We start from the raw sequence: 22,953 nt of genomic DNA on the forward strand, positions 1-22,953 counted from the left end.
GGTTTAAGTGAGGAATGAAGACCTAAGTCTGTTTACATTTGAACTGGATTAGTGTTGGGGTGATGGCGCAGCAACTGAAGGGGTAAAATGAGATTTGGGGAAAAGCAAAAGTCTTCAGTCGCATGACACAAGTCGTTTTTCAAAAACGGAACAGTCACGTTTACCCGTTTCTTGTTTGCATTGCTTTGTCTACAGAAATACAACATGAGCTTGCAACCTGCACACAGTATGCTACGCCTTTCGTTTAAGTGGAATAAAATCGCCGTTTTAGAACTCGCGGTGAGCACATCTACCTTCCATACAATTCTGAGGTTTGGGGTTTCGAATCTCTGTGGTGTTTGCATCGGATTTCTCTGGGTATGCTGGCTTCGTCCCACATTTTGAAAACGCATGTCTGGTCTCTTGAAGCCTCTTTATTGTGCAAATGCGATAGGATACACTTGTCATATTTTGAAAATCACAACACCCAGCTGAAAAAGAGAAAACGTTTGAATAGTTTTCCAGTATATTTAATTATTAAAGAACGGGGGGAAAAAATACTGAGTTCTCTCTTAACATTTCCATAAAGAATATGATCTGATTAAAAACAAATGAAATCCACACTAACATTTTTCATAAAACAGAACACACTCAAAGTTATTTACTGTGTTTTACAATTACCCTTATTTGAACTGGAATTAAAAGTCTGTTTCAATTTTTTAAAAGCATCACGTTATATTTGATTTTTATATTTGCTATCCTTCAGGAAGTATGCAGAAAAATTGTTTCTCTTTGTGTGTCACTAAATACAGAACCATGAAAAGGTACCGGCCCTGTTTACAAACTCTTATAATTTTGTGTAGTTTCCCCACTTTAATGTTTAAAATCATCAAAAAAGAATGTAAATTCAACACAAGTGAACTTAAAATGATGTTTTTAAACATTGGTTTCATTTATTAAGTAAAGAAAACTATTGAAAGTTGCATGGCCGTGTAAGTAATGGCCGCGAAAACCAAAAAACTGGTTGGGCCATCCTCAGCAGGAACAAGTGAAACCAAGCACTTTCTTTATCTGGCAATGAGTCTTTCACATCTCTGTGGAGATACTGAAGTTTACTTGCAGAATTGTTTGAATTCAGAAGAAATTGAGGGGAGTTGAGCATTTCCAATTCAAGTCTGGACTTTGACTAGGCCACTCTAAAACCCAACTTTTGTTTTTTTTTTATTAATCCATTTAGAAGTTGACTTGCTGATGTGATTCTGATCATTATCCTGCAGTAGAAGCCAAGTGCGCCTCAGCTTGAGGTCACATTCGGATGGCTGAATAATCTCCTTCAGGATTTTTTTGTTTAGGAGCAGAATTCATGGTTTCATCAATAACACAAGCTTGCCCAGGTCCTGAAGGAGCAAAGCACCCTAAAGCCATCACACTACCAACACAGTGTTTGACTGTTGGTATGGTACTGTACTTAGCTTACACCAGATACAACGAGACACACACCTTCCAAAAACATCAACTTTAATCTTGTCAGTCCATTTAATATTTTCCCAAATGGTGTTTTTTTTTTTTTTTTTTTTTTCAAAAGTAAGACAAGCCTTTATGTTCTTTTTTGTCAGCAGTGACTTTGGCCATTTTTGGATGCCAGTCTCTTCCTTATTAACATTTAGAAGTGGTCCTGAGTTCTTTTGTCACCTCTTGAATGAGTCATTCTTGTATTCTTGGGTTAATCTATATAGGCTGGCCGTTCCTGGGAAGGTCCACCATGTTTTCTCCATGTGAGGATAAGGAACCCCATTTTTCACAGGAATCCTAAAGCTTTAGAAATGGCTTTTGTAACACTTTCCAGACTGATAGGTGTAAATTACTTTATTTTGTTGACTCTTCTTTTTCTTCTTCTTTCTTCTTTAGATACAGACATTTTGTTGCAGCTTTTTAGATCTTTTATCTGACTTTGTTTTGTCCCGATAGATTCAGTTGTAGCAATTTCTTGATTGAACATATCTGAAGGTAATTATGCTCGGGTGTGGTCAGTGAAAATCAACCAAAAATTGTGATTACCCACAAATAATTAATGATTTAACAATGGAGCTAAACACTTTGTTACATAGATCCAGATCACTTTTGTTTTCTTTATCTTGGATTATATTTGTCTGACATTTACATTTCTTTCATAATTGTAACCATTGTAATAGGAAGACTATGCAAAAATATAAGAATTTGAGTAGAGGGACAATACTATTTAACAACACCGTACATTTAAGGTTTCCACAAAACTCATATTTTACTCTAATTTTGTTGACAGCGCATCTGTGTAGGTCACAAATGCCAACTGATTTTATTTTTTGTGCAAGCTCCAAGGCTCGCCTCAGCGTGTTTACCAATTTGTCAGACTGGTATGCATCAAGTGCAGTAAGGGTCCATCCTCGAAGTTGCATGAGGCGGTGTGACAATTTGGGGCTGAAAGTCGGCGTAAACCTAGACCTACTTAGACCATCCATCCATTTTCTTTGCCGCTTATCCTCACGAGGGTCGGTGGAAGTGCTCGAGCCTATCCCAGCTGTCAACGGGCAGGAGGCGGGGTACTCCCTGAACTGGTTGCCAGCCAATCAAACAGCCACACTCACAAGCACACTTAGGGGCAATTTAGAGTGTCCAATTAATGTTGCATGTTTTGGGGACGTGGGAGGAAACCGGAGTGCCCAGAGGAAACCCACGCAGACACGGGGAGAACATACAAACTCCACACAGGCGGGTCCGGGATTGAACTCGGGACCTCAGAACTGTGAGGCCAACACTTTACCAGCTGCGCCACCGTGAAACCTTGCCACAAAGTAGACACAAAGTAGTAGTAAAGTAGTAGTTCAAGGCTATTTGGGTGAATTTGATAGGGGTACAGGCAGACAGTTACACTGTACTGTACTGTAATGTACTGTACTGTACTGTACTGAGGTTTATGTTCAATTTCGTTGCTGAATCTGTATAATATAATATAATATAATAATTGCGATTGGCTGGCGACCAGTGTAGGGTGTACCCCGCCTCCTGCCCGTTGACAGCTGGGATAGGCTCGAGCACTCCCTGCGACCCTTGTGAGGATAAGTGGGAAAAAATGGATGGAGAAATGGATAATATAACAAGGGTACCATCTCACATTGTCTGTTTCCACATCAGCCAAGAGCAGTGACAGTGCTGCAGTCATGAACGGATCACTGCGATTATGCATCATCCTCTTCCACACAAAGATCTCTGTCGAAACTGTCATCATGCCACATTTAAAGGGATTGAGAGGAGCTACTTTGATTGGCGGCGGATGAAGTCTCCAGTGAACACACCATGCCACAGAGTTGTGCCGCTTGCAGTGCCAGATTTACGCTGTTTGTGAAAATAAGGCCCATTACGTTACTAGTGTAATGGCTTTACAGTTTACATTTTCCATCACAAGTCATGGTTGTTCTGTAAAGATACAACTTTTTTTTTTTTTTACAGATCAAAACATTATGTTCATCATCCCAGAAAATATTCTTTTTTTTCTTTTTGTGATTACAACGAACAACAAAACACACGTGGACAGTATATTTCCATGTAAAACACATCAATTGGCAATTTACATGTCCTGTGTTGACAGTACATAGAAGAGACTGTGAAGATTAATTTTGAATGGAAAAAAAGAAATATAACTGCAGGATGTTAGAGTCTGTGTAGATTCTATGCATGATGTTGGACATCAACAGCATCTGATGTTTGTGGATCAATACTATGAGAATGAGGAAAGACACAGTAGTGAGTGCAATTAAAGGCCACTTTATACTCCCGCGATCGTTTGCCCGACAACGCCTGGATTGCATCACTTGACCTACGCATTGCCCCATGCACCACCTCTGCGTAGCTTGTGTGTAGCCTGCCGCACACATCTAAAAAAAAGTTGCTGTACTCCGAGAACCTCGTGATTGGCCCATTTTAGTCACATACTGTGATGACGTACTTACCGTTCCTCTTGGATGCATAATTTTTGTTGTTATTAAATTATTTTCAATCAGGGATTCTGCTCCAAAAAGTTATCATGAACTTACAGTATGTATAATTCCATCATCCATTTTCTTGAGCCGCTTATCCTCACGAGGGTCATGGGAGTGCTGGAGCCTATCCCAGTTGTCATTGGGAAGGAGGCGGGATACACTCTGAACTGGTTGCCAGTCAATCACAGGGCACATGGAGACAGTCACAACAGTCACAATCACACCTACGGATAATTTAGAGTCTCCGATGAATGCATGTTTTGGGGATGTGAGAGGAAACGGGAGTGCCCGGCGAAAACCCACTTAGGCAGGGGGAGAATATGCAAACTCCACACAACTGTGAGGCCAACGCTCTACAGTTGTATGCACACATGAAATAAAATTTTAGATTATATTCAGTGTATCTGAAAGCAGAGAGAAATCCGATCTCTTTGCGTGGCCTTATTTCACTCTTTTTTTCTTGCTTCAAGCCACCTACGTATCATTTTTTCCCCCTTTCCAGAAATAATGATTTGATGGTGCTAATGGCTTCCTAAATTTTGGAATAGGCACAACAAGTACTGTCTACAGTTTCAGCCTCTGGATGCCTGCCAGACGAGAAGGGTGTGTGTGTGTGGTGTGTGTGTGTGTGTGTGTGTGTGTGTGTGTGTGTGTGTGTGTGTGTGTGTGTGTGTGTGGTTGGGGTGGGGGGGAGTTGTAAGGGGAGCAAAGGCTCAAAGGCTGGCTTGGATACTCTAGGTAAGGAGGTTGAGTAATGAGTATGTGTGTTGTCATCATCATGACTCCTTTTCAACACAATCATATTTCGTATTGTTTTCACATCTCTACATCATAATGAAGGAACCCCCTAAATAAACCAAGATGCTTGTAGCACTCAACTGTCTTCTTTCCATAAAATATTCATGGCAACAGTATCATTAATGACAAAGCATATACATTGAAAATCTTGATTTATAACACAAATAAGTTTTGTCACAAAAAAAAGAATAAAGAAACAGAGCCTTTGTTTGGCAAAGCTTGAGCTGCTGAGTCAATGATAACGTTTGCCTTAAGGTGTGTCTGGCCAGTACTGTCTCGAAGACACATGGACAAGCAGTGACGACGCCCCCAGTAGAAAGGATTCGATTGTTGAAGCGCTCCACAGCTCATTCAAGTTGGCCACATGAAAGAAGTCAATGGGAGGCAGAATGACGAATGAATGTGTTTGCCTTTCTAGTGTACAGCCTTGTACGGCCATGCTGACTGGAGTGCGTGTGTGTGCCTGCGTGTGTGTGTGTGTGTGTGTGTGTCTGTGTGTGTTAGAGAGAGGGAGAGTGCGCGCATGTGCGTGCGTGTGTGTGCGCTTGAGCAGGTCATCATGTTTGTGTGTTGCTTTGCTTGTTTGTCACATGATGTCCTGTGGCAATCTCTAACTAACCGTACAGGCGCCAGTAAGGATGGGTCGGCGGGGGCGAGAGACGGGCATGAGAAGATGCAGAATTGTGAAGCGGAGCCGTGGAGCCATGGAGGGGGGCACTCGGGCTGACTGCTGTCACATGACGGGCATATAATGAAGGCAAACTACGTTCAAACTGTTGAATAACTGAGCCGTTTACTCGTGATCTTTCCTCTCATTGTGTAAACATGTTTTGTCCTCCAAAAAAAATCACCATCCCCATGCTTGAGAATGTGCTTTGGATTTCTCAAAGAGCACGTTTTCACCTGTGCTCCCCTTTTTTACGCACTATACACCCTACCGGGTGACATGCATGTGGTGGTTTATCAACTACATCTTCTTCATTCCTATTTGTCTACAAATACTGTGTATCATTTTGAAATGATAGGCCTACTTTGCAACAATCATTTGGTTTTCATCAAAATCGGGACTGTTTGCCTGGGGAGTCTATTCTAGGCTATCATCTGCTCGACGGTCAGGGTAATAAAATAAGACAATATCCCAATTTCTTACCATATTGCTCAGTGGGTCTACTCATGATGATCTAAAAAGCACAGTGTCTGTTTTTGTTGGCTCTTTATCACAGAAGCTTCTTGCTGCTGTCGCATAGCATTCATCACACAGCTTGTGACTTGTGTTCGCGTGTTAGCCGACACTTGATTTGTGTGTGTGTGTGTTTGAGGTTGTAGCATTTGCTCAGTGTATGTGCACTGTGTGGCCGTGATAGACCACTGTGAAATGTGGCTGACAGAGGCAGTCGGTTGTGCTCGTGACTGCTTTTCTGTTTTTGTTTTTTTTTCCCAGTCTCCTGTGGCTATATATATATTTATTTTATCCATATATATATATGAATTAAAAAAAATATATATATATATATATATAAATATATATATATATCTATATATATATATACACCGTACAGTATACTGTGTGTGTGTGTGTGTGTGTGTGTGTGTGTGTGTGTGTGTGTGTGTGTGTCATTACGAGATTAATTACAGTTTTATTCGTGTTTAACACATGACTGATTTACAGTCGGCCCTCACGTTAACTGTATTCCTTTCATGAGGCAAGGAAAGAGGCATAATGCCGAAAAGATGAGCGAGCATGTAGTTGATGTTGGTGCAACAAAAGAGTAAGGAAAGGACAAAGAAAGAATGTTAATAGAGTAGGAAAGGGGAAATGAATCAATGGAAGGCAGTGCCAGTCTGGCTTATTCAACAAGCTTCTCTCCCTGTCTGTCATCTGTTTTTTCCCCTTTTCCTTGAGCTCTTGATCACTTCTCTTTCCCCTCTCCACAACATTCCGTGCAGTTTTGTCACCCTGCCAAGGAAACAAATCAGAGAGTCCGGTTCTCCTGCGCCCGTTCTGGCTTTCTCCGCATATTCACTCCTCACCTAGTGTCTCAGCACACTTCACTTTGACCCTCGCTGCGTGAAGTCACACCGGGCGTAAGGGCTGCAGGGATGTGATCCGTAGTCACATGAGCTTGTATCCAGCAAGCATGGCTGCATCTCCTTCTTCCGTTCCAGTAGACAACTTTCCTTGTTTGGATAAATTGGCTCCCGTTTCAAGAACGCTGGAGTGCTTTCCTGCTCATACGATAGTTAGTTTTTGTATCTGCCTTTTAGGATTCGTTTTTATTTCTGGCAGTAATTGAATGAAGTCATTTAGATGCCTTCACTTTTCAATTAATTTTTTAATGGTCTTTTTTTTCTGAAGACGATCTCCACTGAACCATAACAGTGGCACCATGTTTTAATCAGCCTGCCAAATTAAATAATTCTATCAGTCAATTTGGTCTTGTCTTTACCTTTTATGTTGGTGATTAACTGTGTCGCCAGTTGTTCGTCTGGTAGTGTGGATAAAATGGATTAGATGTTTTCCTTACACAAATGTCTGAACGTGTACTTCTGTGTGTGTAATGTCTTTGAATGTGTGTTTGATGTCAATTAATGATGGGCGTGCAGGCTAAAAGTCAGTCAGAGATGATAAATGTGGCACAAAAGGGGACGGAGCAATGAAAGAAACTGTATATTTGGTCCCTTGACCTTCCTTTGTTGAGACAGGATTGTCTTCTTCTAGTTTTCTCAGCTTCATAATTTTGTCACAGCTATGGGGATGAGGTGTTTGTCGCATTCATTGGCTAGAATTACTCTGCAGCTCTTAGTGCCCCATTCGATTTAGACTTCATGTAGTTATATGTGGGCAGCACGGTGGATCAGCTGGAAAGCATTGGCCTCACTGGTCTGAGGTTCAATCCCGGACCCGCTTGTGTAGAGTTTGCATATTCTCCCCATGCCTGCGTGAATTTTCTCCGGGCACTCCGGTTTCCTTCCACATCCCAAAAATATGCAACATTAATTGAACACTGTAAATTGCCCTTAGGTGTGATTGTGAATGTGACTGTTGTCTGTCTCTATGTGCCCTGCAATTGACTGACAAACTGTCCAGGATGTACCCCGCCTCCTGCACCTTGACAGCTGGGTTAGGCTCCAGCACTCTCCGTGACCCTTGTGAGGATAAGCGGCTCATACAATGGATGGATGGATTGTTACATGTACATGTCAAGTAGGCTGCATGTTCCCAGATGTCCAAAATGCAGTTAATAATTATTACGATCATGACCAGCAACAACAGACAATAAATCTAACTCGATAAAAAGAGGGATTCACTTCAGCATTACCCATTCATCCATTTTTCAAACCACTTATCCTTACAAGGCTCACGGGATTACTGGAGCCTATCGCCGCTAATTTCAGGCGAAAGTCATACTACAGCCAGAAGTGGTTACCGGTCAGTTGCAGGGCACAAATCGACACTGTCACTGAGCAGAAATCAATCCCACGCTGGCCACGCTAAAATCAGGTGTATGTACCGCTGCACCATCAGTGACTTTATTCTGCTTCCTTAATACTACTTCTACTTTGTTACAGTTAATTTGATTATTTGCTGGTGGGGTAGATGCCAATGTGTGTTGTTCACCCATAAATAGGGTGAGACTTGCATTTGTATCACTTTTCGAAGAGGTCTGATATCGAATTTCATGCATTCTCTCTCTCTCTCTCTCTCTCTCTCTCTCTGGCTCTCTCTATCTATCTATCTATCTATCTATCTATCTATCTATCTATCTATCTATCTATCTATCTATCTATCTATCTATCTATCTATCTATCTATCTATCTATCTATCTATCTATCTATCTATCTATCTCTTTCTCTCTCTCTCTCTCTCTCTCTCTCTCTCTCTCTCTTCTCTCTCTCTCTCTCTCTCTCTCTCTTTCTCTTTCTCTTTCTCTTTCTCTTTCTCTTTACACTGCCATAAACAAAGGTATACCAATATTGTGCCACTTAGAAGCAAAGAATCGGACTTGTGTCACATAAACCATGAAGGTCTATTTCATATATAGTAAGGCTGAATGTTAAAATGGCATTTACAATAATATAGCAATATGATAAAACATTTTTCTCATTGGAAAGGCTGTGATTTAACTGGTCATTGGGAGTAGTAGCAAGAGAAGTCAACACTGTTTTTAAAGTCACCTGAACACTGCCATGATTTGTGTATTCAATTTCCATGGAGTTTTGTCTCTCACTGGGTCCAGAGAGCAATATCTAATGTTTGTTGGATATTTTTCACCTTGTGAGGTTAAAAAAAAATACAGTGTGAACTACTTGAGTCCTGACCAATAAAAAGACCTCCTCCAGTCGCATCACTTGAGATGACGGCCCGCTGCCAATTGTCAGTAACAACATAGAAGATAATATGCGGCCAGACGTCGCCTTGTCTGATTTCATTGATGAAACTGAACACACTGACGAGATGAGGCAAGTCCTCATTCAACATACATACAACATGAATACATTCAAATGCTTCATTTGGACGGCACAGTGGATCAGCTGTAGCACATTGGCCTCACAGTTTTGAGGTCCAAGGTTCAATCCCGGCGCCACCTGTGTGGAGTTTGCATGTTCTACCTGTGCCTGCATGAGTTTTCTCCGGGTACTCCGGTTTCCTTCCACATTCCAAAAACAACGCAACATTAATTGCAGACTCTAAATTGCCCCGAGGTGTGATTGTTAGTGCGCCTGTTTGTCTGTCTCTATGTGCCCTCCGATTGGCTGACAACCCGTCCAGGGTGTACCCTTTCCCCTGCCCAATGGCAGCTGGGATAGGCTCCAGTACTCCCTCGACCCTTGTGAGGATAAGCGGCTCATACAATGGATGGATGGATGGATGGATGGATGGATGGATGGATGGATGGTTTCGAACTCATGGTAAATGGGAGTCACCATTTGAGGTACATCTGATAAGCCCCAAAACATTCAGATGTTCTAGTAGGCCTTTCCTGTCATTTTTATTCTCCTATCTTTGCAAAAACCCATGATCTGCAGAGAGCTTCCACAGCATCAGAAGGCTTTCGTTGTTCAAAGGTGTCAGTCAGGAGAGGAGTACAAAATTATTTCCAAGTCATCAAATTTACACAGTGAAGTCAGTCATTATCAATATCTAAGCCAGGCTATCTTCTGCCAAATACTCACACACATACACACACCATTTCCCAAACATGTGACAAAATATGTTATGGTCCAGTGTATTCTAGGTTCAACTTTTGGGCCACAAATTAAAAAAAAGTATGTTTGGCACACACATATAATGCTCCTCATCACCAAATGAACACTACGCACACAGTGAAGGAAGGTGGTATCGCAGCATCATGTTTTCGGGCTGTTTCACTGAAAAAGGGGACTCCGTCAAGATGGAGTAAGTTATGAACACATTCACTGAAGAGGGCTATGCACACGAGATGACCTTGCAATCTGACTGATTTGGAGTGTTTTTGCAGGAAGATTAGGCAAATATTGCCACCACAAGATATGGCACACTGATACCCCTCCACCCAAAAATATGAGTGCTGTAATATCAGCCAAAGGTTCTGCAACAAAATATTACCTGTAACATCTGAATATTTATGCACATAGGTTATTGAATGACATTAATTATTTTTATTTTCACCTTCATTTTTTACCAGTTGAGGTGTACAAATGATAAGTCACATATTGTGTGGAGTGGTGGACAAGGTTTAAAATGAAATTCAGTTCAAATTTAGTCTATGAAAATGTAGACAGTACAGTGTTACTAATTGATTGGTTGACAGAGACTCGTAATTTGTGTGCCATAATGGGACCAGAATGGTGAGAAAACATGAAACTAGTCTTTGGTTTATCCTTTATCACTATTTAACTGCTTATCCTGTTCAGGGTAATGTTCCCAATGCCTTCCCTTGTCATTTGTTTAAATCCACATTTTTGATCAGTCCATTCCTCTCAATTGATATTTTGGGGAAATGTTTTTTTCTTAGTTTGGCAAATATAAAAATATGCACTCTCTTATCAGGTAGAGAGTCATGTCCGTTTGAGGGGAGGGGAAAAAAGTTCTTCCTTGAGTCTGTTGGATCTGTCGGGCCAAAGTGCCGTCCTCGACCACTGAGTTGACACAAATAAGCAAATGATCATGGTCATGCTGAAACCACGGGGAAGTGAGGTTGTCACTAGCCTGTTTTTTTTTTTTTTGCTCATCTTGCTCTCACCACGGTGTCTTTTCTTTCCGACAAATATGACAGATGCATATCACGTCGCAGTCTGCTCAGGAGAGATAAGGACCGGTAAGGTGCAGGGTTGCAACATCCCACTGGGCCAATGAGTGAGCACAATGTCGTTTCATAGCGATCATCAACAGATAGGCTAGCTGTGCGTGTGTAAATGCGCATGATGCCACTGATAATTTCTGCCTCTGCAAAATTTCTGCATCCATTGTGTAATGGCGGCAGGTCTCTCCATGCATTCTGAAACATGTTTTAAAAAAATGTTTTCCAGTCTGTCAATCAGGCTGATTGATGTCATTTGATAATTAATGCTTTTCCAGTCAACATGCTATAGGTCTAGTTGCGTACAAATGAGTTCTGAAGACAACTATTCATTTTTTTTCCACCTTTGGTAGTCAAATTATAGCCCTTTTTTCATCATGATTGGGATCTCTTTTTTTGTGTTTTCCCAACAAAGTGAAACCAAACCAAAAGGACTAAACACAGAATTGCCCAACAGCTTTGTGCCGACCGTGAATAATTGCACACTTATCTGAATTATTTAGTGAATAGTGAAAACAAACAAACTTTGCACTCTTGTCTCCCTATGTAAATGTTGCCGTGCTGTAAGTGCTCAGCGCATAACCTGTTTGATTAGCAATTATACTCCTGCTCTAGTATTACCCCACCAAAAATGCAAGTTGGGTGGCCACAGAGTTCCCTGCCACAATTGCAACTGCATTTACGTAATGTAGTTGTGTTAAGTGATGTTACCAGCAAGCAGCAAATTGGACCATAGGGGGGAAGGGAGATGGTGTGAAAATTCTTTCGTAAGTGCAATTCAGGTTACTTTGTACACTACACTTTGGTGGGGCATTCTATCGCAGGGCATCAGTTCAATGCAGAGATATAAATTAGCCGGAACATCATTGTGGCGCCTCTCATGTAGAAAACTCATTCCAATAATTTGTATGCACAATTTTAAAGCTTGTTACCGTGGATGAGTGTCTGAATAAAACATTAAAGAAACTGAGAAAACTGAACTTTCACTCATGTTATTCACACACACACGTAAAAATGCAACTTCTCAAAGTCAGGCAATAGAGCATTTGCAGGTGGTGACAGCATGGCTTGTGTTTTTTGTATGCAAATGATGTACAGTATTTATATGAACTATCACTTGAATCGCCAGCGGTCCGAACTGCCAAACCTTTCTCTGTAGTGGCCCTGTCTGGTTCCTAACTGCAAGGTCGTGCTGGAAGTCGAATCTGACCATTGTGATATCTTTACAACTATACAATTCGGAATGTAAGTGTTGGATTTAAGCATCTGCAAAAGTCAACATCTCCGTTTTGCATCCCCTTGGCCATGTCTGGATTCACTTTGAACTTTGCCTTTAAATGTAGTTTGCTCTTGTTGACAGGAAGTGCTATGAAAGAGGTAAGCTTGAAAATTACTTCAGGAGAGCCAAAGAAAGGCCATGTTACTTAATCCCTCACAACCATCATTAGCCTACTATGGAGTGCTGAACATGATAGGAGCCTCAGCAAGGCACGGCAGGTCTCTGGGTGTCAACACCCGCCCCAATGGGAGGGGATCTGGGCAGGAGTTGGTCCTCCTCTTCTCTCTTCTGGCTACAGGCCAAGCTGTCCTAAACCCACTCATGCATTTCTCCAGTTACCTGCCAGTGAAAGTGATTTGGGTGGAAGGGAGTGCTGATAATGGTGGGGGACATTATACAGGCATGTAAGAAGATGGCAAGTTCTGACTCCCTTTCCCTTGAGCCCTCCGAGACTTTAGTACTGTACTTGCGCGCTGGTCTGAATAGACTCATTTGTCTTCAGACAATAGGGGATGGGTTTGTATGCCAGAGCAGGTGATCAGTGGGGAACATTCAGGAGGGCTCAGGATACCCCAATGAGGCCTGAATACTACCTGTCCCAGGTGAACATCCTCAATGCTGCCTGTCCACTCTGAAACAAGACTGAGCTCCTTTATGGCCTAAGACATGGGGGGGGAGGGGTGTTGGAGGCCACCATCCGGGATGTTCTGCATGCACACGCAGCCAGCTCCCTTGCTTGGAGTTGATTTTATACTTAACTATTCAGGAAAAGAAAGGGTGAACCGAAGAGAACGTGAAAACCAGTCATATGACCAATTCTTAATGTTCTTTGTTTGAATTCCTTTTATTTCATGTGATTGGGGGATTGGGGCAATATTGTATATGAACAGAGAAAACTTGTGACAGCAAGGAAGAGCCCTGTGAGCACAGCCAAGTGGATCATTATTATGTACAAATCGTCAGGATAAAGTATAAGTACAAATATTAATTATATGCGATCATAAATGATCATGATCATTGTTATTGCACTGAACATGCAATAAGGCTACCTTCAATGAACAAAATTAACACAATTCCATGCTTTCGCTATAGTTGAATGTTGATGCCTGATAAAGCTTATTTCAAAACACTTTTGTGTCCCTGTTGTTCCCATTACCATGGGAACATCTACAAGCGTCAATATAGTGTAATTAACCATGAATAGGCCTACCATTGTTACAGCTTGTATAGAAGCAGATCAACTAGATATTATTTCAGAAATTACTCTTTATATGCGTCTCTGTCTGTTTCATTTGCCTATTCCCTATTTCCTTAATTGCTCATAACACTAACATGTTGTCTTTATTTTTTTCACTGTTTTGAAAATCCATATCAAACTGTTCTAAATAGCAAACAGGCAACAGGCTACAAGTAGTCGAAAGCTCTAAAGCCCACATGGGAAAATGATGCAAGATCTAAAACACATTTTACTTTTTCTAACTAATTTCTGACATTCGGAGAGATCGGCCATGAGATTGGCTCTTCTGGCAGGTCAGGAAGCGGTTGCTTCCTGTCAACAGAGGTCATCTGTGATTATCTGCTGTCAGGTCTGCTTCTGTAAATGTCAGTTTTTACCGTCAAAGTGTTGTCAATCACGTCACGTTTGTGTCGATTAATCTGAGAATTGTAAAGGAAGGAGCTCTGTAATGGAAAATTTACTTGAAAGGTGTTGGCCATTTTACTGAATATGCTTCTTCCTCGTACCGTGACACAGGTCTTCATGCTTGAAATAAGGATGCTCTTTCTGTTCACGGTGACTTGTGACCACTACACTTGAGACAGTTAAGCTTAGTCAGTGCCTCATCATAGCCAAAGTGGAACTTCTGCTTTTGCGCTGTGTCAATAAACAAAAAGGCAGGAAAACACGTCTTTTGTTTGTATTCTCTTGATACTGTCCTCCATTGCTGCTTTAATATCCTTCTAAGGGTCTTAGGAAGGAGCAATGCTTTTTTTAGTTGGGCCCAGGCAAAGGTCAACCTCCAAACTGCAACACACATGAAGACCTGCATCTGAACTACACTAAACTTCCTTTCATCTTAGATGTCCCTCTCTCCCTAACTCAACTTAGTGAGAGCACGCCCGGGATACCTTCTTGATTCTTCTAATTTAATTTGATGCAAAAACAAATACTCTGGGGGAATGAGAGGCAAGAAATGAGTGGGAGGGTTTTTCTTTTTGTGGGATGGGGGGGACGAAGAGAAGGATCATTATATGTAGGGAAGGAGTTGTGGTGGCAATTGAGTTGTGAAGAGCAAACTGGAGAGATAGGTGGGAGGCCAAAAGGGAGGCAGGGAGTCGGAATGAGCCCAAGCATCCAGCTCCAGGTTGAGGTCGTAAACCTCTCCTGGCTCTGATCTAGGTGGCCGCCATGCTCACCCCAGCAATGCATCTGAGATCTCTGTCGTACTTCATTTGTGCTGTGGAAGGCCATTGATAGCAGAGATAAGTAACATCCAGTTTTATGGCTCTTTTGTGTCACATAATTCTTGAGGTGGCTTTGCAAAGAATGTCTTGTTCAGTTTATCTGTTACTCTACAAAGAATTGCTAAATGACTGCCATAAATTTTCACACTAAATTAATTTAGTTGGGGAGAAAGTACAGCTGTGGTTACACGTATTGATGCTTGTACAGTGGTTTCTTGGATTCAAAGTTTTTGGGGGTTGCGAGCAAGCTTCAGGTACGCCACCGCTCAAGTGAAGTGAAAGAAAAAAATGTAGAGCCAGAGACGACAAACACGTAAATGCAAAATGAGAACACTCATCAGCATCTATTGTGGGCCCGAATTCACTTGGGGGTATGCACACATTTGCTCACCTACAAATACAATTTGACCTTAACGTTTTTGGCGCAGTGCTGACAGAAAACTAGGAGGTGTGGGGGGGGGCGTAGATGTCCTGCTTATCATAAAAAAGTTTTAGTCATGGTCTTAATATTTCAGTTGGTTTGCTGAATAAATGTCATTTGAAAAAAAATTGAATTATTAGGAAGACGTCACAATACTTGATGTCAGGCCTTGGGATGCTGCCCAAACAAGGTACTTGACAGCTGGCAGTTAGTTGCAGAGGAACATAGTCACATTAGCAGCTATCTGGCAGTAAAGATGGAACTTCTCAACCTGTTGAAGGAAGGTCAGACAGGCACAAGGTTTATGCGTTTGCATAACTATTATGCTCCAAATTAATCTTTGCTCCGTTTCATAAAGAGGCAAAAACAATATCAAGGTGACCTACAATATGAGTTACTGATGGTGTAGTGGTACACATGCCTGCCTTTGGTGCATGTCATGAGCATGGATGGACCACTGCCAAGTGGGGCGTGGCCTGGCCACCGCTCTGGGCGGTGTCACCTCAGACACCTGTCACCAGCAACAGCTGTTTTCCATGTGGACTCTAATTAGACCAAGCGTTTAAGTTTGGAGTTTTGTCACTGGCTTTGCCAGTTCGTTGCCTTGTTTCAGTGTGTTGCGTTCGCTTCCAGTTGGATTCTCCACCACTGAGAGTAAGTGTAGTGTTGAGCTATACTCGTCGCAGCGATTCTGTGCCCTTTGGTTAATCCCGTCTTGTGAAGATTGATAGTTTGCCCCATCGTGATTGGACCTTGCTGTCATGACCCATCGAGACGGAGGTAGGACCCAAATGCAGAAGTCGGGAGACGCAGACATAATTCGGAAAAACGTTTATTATTCCAAGGTTGGGGATCGGGCAGGCAGTCAGGCGCAGCAGCGGTAGTCCGGACGTCGGCCGTGGAAAGCAGGTCCGCGGGCAGGCAGGAGTCGGTGCACGGGAGATCGATCGAAGCAGGCAGGAATATCAAAGGAGTCAGGCTTACGGGGTCGCTCGGAGAACAGGCGGAGGTCGGTACACGGGAAAACGATCAGAGAGGAGTGCTGGAACGGTGCATGAACCGCAACGATTTGCCACCGGACCAGTTGTCTCCATGGTCCTATATACACCGGGGCCAATCAGCCAGCATGAGGCGCAGGTGTGGGGCTCCCAGTCAGCGTGGCCGTGTGGGAACCCGCACAGCCATGGCTGGACCATGACAGGACCCCCCCAAGGCACGGCTCCCAGACGTGCCTAAACAACAAAACACACACAAAAATTAACAAGTCCAGGGGCGGGTGGAAGGGGGTCCAACCCCAGTCTGTCTAGGGAACGTCCAGGCTGGACAGGTCAGGAGGACGACCCGGACACCAAGCACCAGGATCCATCACGGGGCGATACGGGTGGACGACCTCAGTGAGGAACCCAACAGCAAAGCAGGAACCAGATCAAGACATGCAACTGCTACGGACGAGGACCTCCCACGCCGTGGTTGCGAGACGACCAGGGATTGGTCGCCGCCGAGGCTTGGCCATGAGGCAGCCGTGGACTGGTCACCAACGAGGCTCAGCCATGAGGTGGCCAGGAAGCAGTCGCTGTTGCCGAGGCCGGGTCATGAAGCGGCTGGGAACCATCAGGGGTGAAGAGGATGACTGAGAGAAGGACCAAAGCCATGACCGCCACAATCACCATCACAGCCATCCCGAGGCCTTTCCAGTTGCGGGGTGGCCCATCAGATCTCCCCAGCTCCTGTCGCTGACGAAGCAGGAACGGGGGGCAACCGTGGACCGGTCGCCGACGAAGCAGGAACGGTGGGCGGCTGGGGAACACTCACCGCCATCTGCTGGACAGGAACGTGGGGAGGCTGGGGAACCCTCGCCGCAGGAACGTGGGGCGGCTGGGGAACCCTCGCCGCAGGAACGTGAGGCAGCTGGGGAACCCTCACCGCTGTCTTCTGGACAGGAACCTGAGGGCCAATCAGCCAGCATGGGGCGCAGGTGTGTGCCTCCCAATCAGCGCGGCCATGCGGGAACCCACACAGCCAGGGCTGGACCATGACACTTGCTGAATGTCTTTTTGCATCCTGCCTACCCTAGCGTTTTTGTGCCTCTTTTGGACTGCTTTTTGTTATTGACCCACTTTCGAAATAAAACTACGTTTAACATCATGTTTTCGTCTTGGAGTCCTACATTTGGGTTCGCCCCCGCACAGTTGGTTCATGACAGGTGCGGACAGCGTGGGAATGATTCCCATTCAGTCATGGTGTTGATATCTGCCCTGCGACTGACTGGCGACCAGTTGAGGTTGTCATCTGCCTTACACCCGAACCTGTCACGACCCCTCAGAACGGGAGTAGAACCCAAATGCAGGACTCGGACGATGCAAGATAGTTCAGGGAGAAACGTTTATTATATCGTGGTGGGGGATCGGGCAGGCAGTCAGGTGCAGCAGCGGTAGTTGGGACGTCGGGCGAAGAGAGCAGGTGAGCGGGCAGGCAGGAGTCGGTACACGGGAGAAAAATCAAAGCAGGCAGAAGTGTCAAAGGAGGCTTACGGGGTTGATCGGAGAACAGGCGAAGGTCGGTACACACGGGTTGACGATCAGGGATACAGGAGTACTCGAATGGGACATGAAGCTCAACGATCTGGCGGGGACCAGTCGTGATCAGGGTCATATAAATACACAGGATAATCAGCCCACATGAGGCGCAGGTTTGCGCCTCCCAATCAGCGCAACCGCGTGGGCACCCACACCGCCCAGGCTGCTGCGGCAGGATCATGACAGTACCCCCCCTCAAAGGCACGGCTCCCAGATTTGCCTAAACAAAAGAAACAGACAATTAACACAGGCAGGGGTGGGCGGAAGGGGGATCCGGAGGAGGACACGCCGCCCCCAAACCCCAGTCTGGTGGCCATCCAGGCCACCAAACGCAAGGCGTCCGAGTGGACAGGTCAGGAGGACAACCCGGACGCCAAGCGCCAGGGTCCCCACCGGGCGATTCGGGCGGACGACCTCTGTGAGGAACCAAACGGCGAAGCAGGAACCAGGCCGAGGCAGGCAACTGCTCCGGACGAGAACCTCCCACGCCGTGGTTGCGAGACGACCAGGGACTGGTCGCCACCGAGGCTTGGTCAGGAGGCAGCCATGGATTGGTCACCAACAAGGCCAGGTCCTGAAGCGGCTGGGAGCCCTCAGGAGCATAGAGGATGATGGAGAGAAGGACCAGACCCATGACCGCCACCATCACAGGCATCCCGAAGTCTCTCCAGCTCCGGGGTGGCTCCACAGAACTCCCCAGCTCCTGTCACTGTCGAGACAAGGGCATGGGACGACCGCGGACCGGTCGCTGCTGGTACTCCTGGACAGCAACGTGAGAAGGCGGCGGCGACATCGCCACCTCCTCCTGGACAGCAGCGTGAGAAGGCGGCGGCGACATCGCCACCTCCTCCTGGACAGCAACGTGAGAAGGCAGCGTCAGTGCTACCTCCTCCTGGACAGGAACGTGAGAAGGCGGCGTCAGTGCCACCTCCTCCTGGACAGAACGTGAGAAGGCGGCGTCAGTGCCACCTCCTCCTGGACAGGAACGTGAGAAGGCGGCGCCAGTGCCACCTCCTCCTGGACAGGAACGTGGGAAGGCGGCGTCAGTGCCACCTCCTCCTGGACAGCAACGTGAGAAGGCGGCGGCACCATCGCCACCTCCTGGACGGGAACATATGGATGTGCCCGTCGCCGTCGGAGCAGGAACAGGGGACGACCGTGGACCGGTCGCCGACACAGCAGGAACGGGAGCGACCGCGGACCGGTCGCCACTGGTACTCCACGGCACGGACGAGAAGCGGCTGTGGAGACGTCGCCACCTCCTGGAGAGCAACGTGAGGCGGCATCGGGTCGGTCCCCACTGCCACGTGAGCTTGCAGTGCATTCGTTGAAACAGCAACGTGGGCGTGGCGCGGTGGCGGGTCCGTTTCCACGGCGACGTGAACGAGAGTAGGCAGAGAGTCAGTCGAAACTGACACGTGGGCGTGCCTCGGGAGCGGGTCAGTTCCAACTGCCGCGTGAGCATGAGTCCGTAATGAGTCCGTCGAAACAGCAACGTGGACGTGTCGAGGTGGCAGACCTGTTCCCACTGCCACGTGTGCTTGGCGAGGTGGTGGGTCTGTTCCCACTGCAGCATGAATCTGCGTCAGCAGCGAGTCCGTCGAAGTTGAGACGTCAGCGTAGCTCGGCTGGTTCGCCAATCCTTGCCGGACCTGGGCCGTGAGAGCCGCCAATTTGGCGCTCTGCTGCTCTATTTGCGCCCGCATTTCGCGGCAGAACGCCTCGTGATTTGGTGGCTCCTCCTCACTCTGGGCTGGAAGCTTTGCCACTAGCTGCGGGTCTGCCGGTTTCGCCATTGCCGGCGAGGAGTGGGAGGACGGTGTCTTAGTTGCCACGCAGCGGGAGGCACAAGGGAGCGCCGGGCCCGGGCGTCTCCTCTGGCCGCCATGCAGAGGTCCCGGGTAGATGGCCAAGCAGGTTCCCTCATACGGATTGGTGTACTTGGACCTACTGGGCGAAGACGCTCAGGTGCTGGAAACGCGGGGAGGTGAAACAAACTGACTGGATGAAAGACCGGTCAAAGAGATTCATAATCAAATCATCGGAGTCGTACTCAGGCAGCCGGTCATACAAATCAAGGTCCTCCTCATATTCCGAAAAGTCAGAGTCTAGAAGAATATGAGGAGCCGGACGGGTCGTGTTCGGGACGTATTCATACCTCGCTGGGGGAGTGTAAGACACGGAAGCGGAGGACGTCAAGGAGCCTACCCGGATCGGACAGGCTTGGTCCTCCGGCAGACAGTCTACCTTGCGTCGGTCCCGGCGACGCCGGGTCTTTCCTACTGGGTCTTGTTTTGGCCAGTTCGTTCTGTCACGCCCCATCGGAACGGGAGTAGGACCAAAATGCAGGACTCGGACGATGCAAGGTAGTTCGGGGAGAAACGTTTATTATTTCGTGGTCGGGGATCGGGCAGGCAGTCAGGTGCAGCAGCGGTAGTTGGGACGTCGGGCAAAGAGAGCAGGTGGGCGGCCAGGCAGGAGTCGGTACACGGGAGAACAATCAAAGCAGGCAGAAGTGTCAAAGGAGTCAGGCTTACGGGGTTGGTCGGAGAACAGGCGAAGGTCGGTACACACGGGTTGTCGATCAGGGATACGGGAGTACTCGAACGGGACATGAAGCTCAACGATCTGGCGGGGACCAATCGTCATCGGGGTCATATAAATACACAGGATAATCAGCCCGCATGAGGCGCAGGTGTGTGCCTCCCAATCAGCGCAACCGCGCGAGCACCCGCACCGTCCGGGCTGTTGCGGCAGGATCATGACAGAAGCTAGCTAGGATAGGCTCCTGTTTTCCTGTGACCCTTATGAGGATAAGCAGCTTGGATTATGGATGGATGGATGGATGGATGGATGGATGGATGGATGGATGGATGGATGGATGGATGGATGGATGGATGGATGGATGGATGGACCTACAATGCAATGCTCAGTCTTTGCAATATAATCGGCATCAACTTCAGTGGTGAGTACTTTCATTTTATGTGTTGTTGATATTATGTAAACATAAAAGTATAAGAAGTGTTTAATAGTATAGGAAATATTTATATGTATTGCAGAGGTTAATAAGAATGATGGAAAGATTAATAACTGTGTTACTGGGGAAATTCAGCGATGCATCCCATCCATTTTCTGAGCTACCTATCCTCACAAGGGTTGTGGGAATGCTGGAGCCTATCCCAGCTATCATGGAGCAGTAGGCGGGGTACAGTCTGACCCGGTTGCCAGCCAATCGGAGGGCACACATAAACAAACAACTCTTCATACTCACTGATGGAGAATTTAGTCTTCAATCAGCCTACTATGCTTGTTTTTGAGATGTCGGAAGACACCAGACCAACCAGAGAAAACCCACTCAGTCACAGAGAAAACATGCAAACCACACACAGGCAAAGCCGGGATTTGAACCTTGGTCCTCAGAATTGTGAGGCACACACACTAACCAGTCACCCACCATTCCACCACGGTGAGAATCATATAGCTTACATATGTCAAATTACAAAAAAAAATGCCACATCGCAAAATCTATTTATTCCTCAGTGTTCAGGAAGCTAACCCGGACATAAATGAGGGTTCACTATGTATACACTGTCTAAATATGGAAAATAAATCAAAAAACCAATGAAAATTATTTCATTTTTTGCAAATAACTGTTCTAAATGACAGTAAAGTATCTTGAAAATGGGGTGTTTTGTCAGTAGTTTTTATAGATTTTTTTCCCCCATTTTTCTTAAACATACTCAAAAAGAGCAAAACTCATAATTTTACAATGCTCTCTTTATTGTTTCTGGAGCTCTGTGTGTGTGTGAAGTTCATTTTGTTTCCATTCTCTTAGATGATGGTGTTTTTTGTTTTTATACAATGCAGTGCTCTTTTTCTTTCAACTAAACACTGTAAAAGAGCTATTTTGGTGATATTTGAGGGGGCTCGACTGAATTTATGGCGTTTGGATTCATTTCCGTGGTTTGATACGCAGGTAAATTGAGTGACAAGCTTGGTCACGGAAGCGCCATATTATTTAAGTATTCATTTCATGTGGCTGTGTACCCACATCTTACCTAAGTAATGAAACGTTGCCCTACTTTCCGCAAACGCAGGTCTCTCACACACAGTCACATGGACGCTCACATCTGTAGCGGCGTGTGCTGCGGGGATGCCGGCTCTGGCAGAATGCTATAATATTTTTTGTTGGGCTGCTCCTGCTACCCTCTGGAGGGCCCCATTGAAGAGCACTGGCTCTCCGCTACCCTATCTCAAGCTCCGGGAGTCGAGCCAAAGCCTCGGCGAGCCGGCGAGCTGGCCGCGGCTGCACGCCACCCTGGTGCATTCGCAGTGCTGCGCTCCACATAGAAGGCAAGCTTGCTAAATGGCTGTCGGATGTTCTATTTTATGCTGCCGTTTGCCACCCCCTCACCCTTCGCACTCCTCAAGAACTGTTGTAAAGTACAATTGTTGGTGCGCTGGTGCCATTGCACAATTATAGCTTATATTCCTCTGAGAAGGTTTCAGGGTAACCAAGTATTTTCTAAACTGGTTTTCTTGTTCAGGGTCAGGGAGGAGAGTTTAACCCAGCTGACGAAAGACACCTACTGCGCTGCGTGAGAATTGATCCCATGCCAGCTATATGAAAGTCAGCTATGTGAATCACAACACCACCAGTGGTCCTGTTTTGAATATTTTGAATTATTCCTCCAGATGAACATTTGAGAGAAATGAGGATGTGGTCCAGGCTGGATATGTTCAACCACATTAAACTGACAGAGTCCGTCCTTTGTGCAATGGGGCAAGGACCTTGAAGTACAGAAAAGGCCTTCAAAACAGTTCACACAATGTTTAAAGCAGGGCAAAGTGAGTGTTTTCGTATTACTGTAGAGTGCAAATGTCTAATACAAAATGAAAACACTCAGGACCATAGAGCAGATGGGAGACGTGTGGAAAATAGTCCACCGGACCTAGAGTCAGCAGTCCTGACGTCGCATAATTACCAGGCCACACCCCTCCTAAATGCAACAAGTCAACACACAAAATACACAACAGTGGTGTTTCCCAGCCTTTACTGAGCCAAAAGACAAATCACACGGCACAACACCACACACAAATGTCACAAAACATATGAATGCTGTAATAATGATCTTTTCTT

This window comes from Syngnathoides biaculeatus, chromosome 10, assembly GCF_019802595.1.
Source record: "Syngnathoides biaculeatus isolate LvHL_M chromosome 10, ASM1980259v1, whole genome shotgun sequence".
Taxonomy (NCBI): domain Eukaryota; kingdom Metazoa; phylum Chordata; class Actinopteri; order Syngnathiformes; family Syngnathidae; genus Syngnathoides; species Syngnathoides biaculeatus.